General features: G+C 40.8%; 1 long non-coding RNA gene across 1 annotated transcript; it reads right to left on the reverse strand.

Moving 5' to 3' along the window:
- Positions 1–409: 409 nt before the first annotated feature.
- LOC106937660 (uncharacterized) lies at positions 410–5,122 on the reverse strand. The gene is made up of 2 exons (XR_001422434.1): positions 4,920–5,122; positions 410–4,670 (listed from the first exon to the last, which is right to left on the reverse strand). It is a non-coding gene; the product is annotated as an uncharacterized LOC106937660 (long non-coding RNA).
- Positions 5,123–5,962: the final 840 nt, after the last annotated feature.

The following is a 5,962-nucleotide window of genomic DNA, read 5'->3' on the forward strand; positions in this document are numbered from 1 at the left end:
AGTTTAACATTTGCTAGAAATACTAGTTTTGAGATTAATCTAAAANCCCCGGCCCTGTCTTAGAGGCTTCACAGGGAGCGATCACGTCTCACCAAAACCTGTCTTTGGTCAAGTTCTGTTCAAGTATTTGCCTTATTTCCACTTCCATCGTACTGTGCTTCAGGCTTCAGCGTAGGTAGGCGGCCCTCCGCTTTGGCTGGCTGCCCACCCCCCACATCCCCACCCACTTTGTCCCCAGCTAAGGCTCGACTGGTGGGAGTGGGAGGAGGGAGGCACGTGTCCCAGTTAATCAGTGGGCGGCAGTAGCTCAGGGAACGAAGAAGGTGGTTTCATGTGTGCATTGGTGTTTGGGAGGTTGCAACAAATAGTCTTTAGTGTTTATTTCATTGTTTTTTGTTTGTTTTTTTGTTTTTCTTTTTAGCATGGCTCGAGCCAAAGATCTTCTTCATCTCTTTTTAGCTGACACACTTTCACTTCCTGCAAGGTTTTTGAGTCATCTTTAAGCATGTGCTGTCCGGCTCAGTATACCTATTTATGGGATGGACTCTACTTCATATTTATCTCTACCTGACCAAACTCTTAAAGTGGTTATCAATACGCCCCTTCATACGCAGAATGCGTTAAGTAGTGCGGCTCGGTGCTTCCGGGTCGGTACGGTTCAGTTAAAGCAGCAGACGACCCGATCGCACAGACTCGGTGCAGATGTCATCGCCGTTTGTCCTTCAGGTGCTCTCTTACCGCGACTGAAGCACAAGCAGATCGCATGCGACACTTCTGCCAACGGGGAGGAACAAGATGACGCTTCCCAGCTTAGAAAATCGTGTACATAAATCTTTGCAGCTCATAAACTGTTAACAGAAAACTACAAAAAAAAAATAAAATAAAATAAAACAACAAACAGTGCAGATAAAAAAAAAAAAAAAAAAACACTTTCACATTAGCGATAATCATAGAGATGTTATAGCTTCTCAGATACAATTGAAGGGATAATCAGAGTGGATGAGATGTAACTTTTTTTTTTCTTTGAGTGTTTAGTAAACTGATTTAAGGTGTGTGTATGTGTGTGTGTGGTAGCAGGGGACCAATAATCAGCCCTGCTCTTTAGCCTGCTGTAATAATTGATCCACGTTTTAGTCCAATTTGTCGTATCTTCTGTCTGAGTAAATAAAACAGGCAAAAGCCGACGCTGTTTTCTCTGGAAAAAAAAAACAAAAAAAAAAAGAAAAGTAAGTTGATTTATCTGTGGAGTTCCTGTGTCTTGATGTTTTCATCTGCAGGGAGCGGAGAAAAAGTCTGAGACTTTAAAAGGGAAAATGTGACATTTCAGGAAATAAAAAAAAAGAAAACATTTATTTTCTTTCTTGCTGAAACGTGAGACTGACACCACTTTAATATTTTCTGCCAAACTTGACCATCAGCTTAGCCCAGCATAAAGACCGGATCCCAGGAGAGAACAGCTGGTTTATCACAGAAGCAGAAATTTACCTGCCAGCATCATTAAAGCTCCTTAATTAACGCATCAGTCTGTTTCATCCACAGAATAAAAGAGCGCTAAAAACACTACCTGAAGTCTGAGGCTATTGTTCAAGATAAATGTAATATTATACAAGGCTGGGTCATGTAATAAAATGTAAAAACAGTTCTACTCTCAGAAACTAAGGTTCATAAAAATAAGTCAATCTGCAGAACCTCAGATCTTTACCAAAAGATGTCAATATGTTCTGCGTTTATTCTCAGAACAGAGTTAAAGGGGTTGAGCGTGTTCTGAATGTAGCTCCCTGCTGAGACAGAGCAATAAAATATTACCAGATGTTTGATCAGAAGTTGTCAAGTTGCCCAAATGCAGATCAGAATCATAATCCAAAGTTCACACATAGTTAAATAAAATTATTTACAAGCAAGACTTAATAAAGTTTTACTGCACAAATGCGCAGAGGGATGAATTGATTCGGAGCCATTTAACACACCGGACCGGATCAAAACCAAACTATAAAACGGGGAAACTCGCAGTTTAATGTGAGGCTGAGGGCTGTAGGGAGGGGCTGCGACGTTTACAGTTCTCAGAACAAACCAGTAGAAACTAAAGGGCTTATGCAGATGATTCTTGCAGTTCTGATGGTTTACTTCAATGGAGCCAACTAACCTCTAGGTGTGCAACTCTTTAGTAAAGAATAAATAATGAAAGTGTCGAGTTTGCACATTTCCCTGCAGCAAGCAGGACTCCTGGAGGTCACTGGTCTGGTTTGCACTTTTCTGAACAGAGTCAGTAAGAAGAAAATATTATTTTGCCTCAGGACTCCCTGATTCTTTGTGATGACGTTTTTTGGATTTTTTTTTTTTTTGCATTGAGTTAGAGTGAAAACCCAAATTTCAGATTAATTTTCTGATCTTATTTATGGAAGGAGCCACATTGATGCACTTATCAAATCCCCTCCTCTAAATGAGCATTGATTGGGTTTTTTTCTAGTTAATATAATCCAGTAGTTTCCTCAGTTTAGCATCATTTTCAGAGACTGGAGGTCACAGTGGTGTCCATCTTCTTTTGCCAAGAACTAAAATAAACACGTCTCAGTTATTGTTTGTTTTCCTTTGAACTGCAACGCTGTGCATCTTAATGGCCCATCGCCGTTACTCCTAACTGGACATTGTCAGAATAACTTCATGTTTGAGGCCTGTGTGTGTGTGTGTGTGTGTGGTATCCTCATCTGTGCAGGGAAAATGAATGCTTTAAGTGTTCCTAGTTTGATCATGTTTCCTGTTCTGACAGTTTGTAAAAGATCCACGAATGGACGGAGCTTCAGTCAAACAGAGAATATATTTTTATGTTTTAGCCTTTAATGCCATAGAGAAAGTTATAAGAGCTGTTATTTTTATTTTCCATCATGCTGCATTATGCTGTCAGTATTGTATGGAGTTTAAAAAACAAACAAACAAAAAAAAAAAGACCAAAACAAAGAATTTGTGTTGCGTGGGCATTTTGAGGAATGCTCCAGTGCAGCATTGTACCGAATTCACTCTGAAGACGATGCAGTGGGAGCCTGGTACCTTCTGTACATACTGACTTTTGTGTACATACTTCTGGTTGTGATCACCTCTGCCTTTTTCTCTTTTTATTTAGAGTTTTTTTCTTTTTCGCAGGCGTTGCTATCTGCACTGTGCTTGAATCTGAAACTTAGACAGGATGTACAGCTTTGATCTTTAAACGAAGTAATGATAAAAAGAGAAGAATGGGAAACCAACCCTGAGTGTGCGTCTTTATTTCTCACCTTGTTCAGCTGTAAAAACAACCATATAAAATATAAATACAAAACCATTTATACACAAAATCTGTTAGAATAAAGAGCAAAGTTTGTCAGATTTGACCGTGAATGCTGCTTCATTTAATGTCACTCAAATAGAAAGAACTCAGACGTCCAACATTTAGTGAACTGGAGTATCACATTATTTGACTGAGGTACGTAAAGGGCCTTGCAAAAGTATTCATATCTAACGTTTCCACATTTTGTCAGATTACAACCACAAGTTTCAATATACTGCAACTCTAAATGATTTGCAGTGCAACACGTTGCTTTTAGAAGTAATCTAATAAATTGAGTCAACTTCTGTAATTTAGCATAAGCTGTCCTGTGAAGGCTTTAGATATTTATTAGAGTATTATGAGAGAAGGAGGAACACAGCAGGCAGGTCAGCAGTGAATTTATGGAGAGGTTTAGTCTCTGGTAGACTGTTGCTGTTAATGGAGCCCAGATGTAGAAATCCCACTGCTGCTGATCGTTGCATTTTCCGCATAAACAAAAACTGGTATTTGAATCATATCGCTGCCATCTAGTGGTATGAGTTATTTCCAATTATCCATATTTTTTTTTTCCTAATTTGCTGATTAATTACCAACATTTGAATTTGTTGAAGTTCCTCTTTTAGATGAGAAATGTGTGCAGGTTCACCTTCAAACAAGACCAGTTTTGATCAAAGCATATTCATGTGTTAGAATAGCCTAGTCAAACTCCAGATCTAAAATCAATTTAGAAACTGTCAGCACTTGAAAACTGATCTTCATAGATGTTCTCGCTCCAACAAATCAGGGTTTGTGTCTCTATGTGCAAAGCTGACTTGCAGCTGTAACTGCAGCAAGACATGTTTCAATTACAGCTGAACATTAAAACTTTAACGCATCCCACCCTGAGTTAGAGTATTAACTCAGACTGAACACAAATGAACACCGTATTGTATTGATCTATTGCATAAATCTATGGCTTGTGGTAATAAAGTGACAGAATGTGGAAAAAGTCTGGGGTGTGTAAATACTGCTGTTTTACTAAAAACTGCTGCCTCACGTTCATTGACTTCTGGGAAGGTTGATGTACAGTACCTGTGAAAACTTATGTTAAAAGACATCACTGGAAGCCCACTGAAGGCAACAATGTCCTGACGCTGCAATCTGCTTGGGGAAATATTGTCACCGTTATTCCACAGATCCAGGATGCAACCTTGTTTTCAGCTGCACTTCTCTTCAGAGAGTCTCTATGGCTGCTGCTGCTGCATCTTGTCAGACTTTTTCATTTCATCGTCCGTCTGTCCCAGTTTCAGTTTTCCAGCTCCGTGGAGCTGTTATAATGAGTTGTGCTGCGAGTCCGCTCTGCTGCTTCCATAGCTGTAGAGTGGGGGTCCACCTGAGTGTGTGGGGAAGGGCACAAAAACAGGAGCTGTGAGTCCGGCACTCGCTTCTGATCAAAACAAAAGAAACCACAGCAACTTTAGGTGCAGTGTCTGCACTTCTGCCCCACGCAGATGGAGCCTGAACACTGTCAGCACCCAACTCTGCTCATCTACTCTGATTTCACCAAGTCAGCAGGGGTACATCCTTTGCTTCTGACTCACCTGCTGTCTGCCTAGAGTGTGAGTGTTGGTCAGTGGCGTACCTTCCTGACAGGAGAGTCCGATCCAGCTGTGGACACAGAGACAGCGGCCGTTGCGTCGGTCGCACTGCGCCCCATTCTTACACTCGCAGGTCTCTGCGCAGTCGGGCCCATAACGATCGCCTCTGCAGTCTGAAACAGAACCCACACAGGAACCAGATTGGTGCATGTAAAGCAGGGGTGTCAAACTCAATTTCACCCAGGGCCACTTCAGCATATTGGCGCCCCTCAATGGGCCACATTGACGGTATAAATCAGGAGTGCATCCCTGCTAAAACACACAGCAGACAAAAGGTTGACTTCCCTCATTCAGTTCTGTAGAGGCTTATAATGAGTCAATGGTCCAGGTGTGTTAGAGAAGGAATGCATCTAAAGCTGCAGATGGTAGCTCTGGAAAACTAGACTTGGGCACCTCTAGCATAAATGTATAAAAATACAATGTTAAAAATAAATTAAACACCACCTTATATTGTTAAATAACTGATTTTATGTATTGAAGTTTTAAATATTACATTTGAGTTTCTATGGCCTATAAAATGCTCGGGGGCCACATGTGGCCCGCGGGCCTTGAGTTTGACACATGTGCATTACGCCATAGAACTGCCAATTGGCAATTGAAGTAAAGTAGCTTGGATTTCAAAGAAGCCTACATTGAAGTTGATTGGCAAATGAACCATCACCAAAGAGGAAGGCTCTTGTTGTCTCACTGCACCCCAAGCAATGCATAACCTACAAAAACTGTTTCTGTCTGGTTTTGAACCATAGACCTTTTGTGTGTAAAGCAAACGTGATAACCACTACACTACAGGAACTGAACTTCTCTGCTTTGTTTCAGTTTGAGGTTCCAAAGTTGATCATGTGAGATGCAACACATGAAAATTTCAACTGAGGTTTGCACTCAGATGCCTGGATTCAGAGTACAGACCATAACACCACCGAACCCTTGTTGACCTTTAGTAAACACCTGTGATGAACAAAAATGCAAAAATCTGTTTTTGAACCAGAAACCTTTTGCATGTAAAGCAAACATGATAACCACTACACTA

Source organism: Poecilia latipinna, unplaced genomic scaffold (assembly GCF_001443285.1).
Source record: "Poecilia latipinna isolate Pla-1442-1.1 unplaced genomic scaffold, P_latipinna-1.0 Scaffold2403, whole genome shotgun sequence".
Taxonomy (NCBI): domain Eukaryota; kingdom Metazoa; phylum Chordata; class Actinopteri; order Cyprinodontiformes; family Poeciliidae; genus Poecilia; species Poecilia latipinna.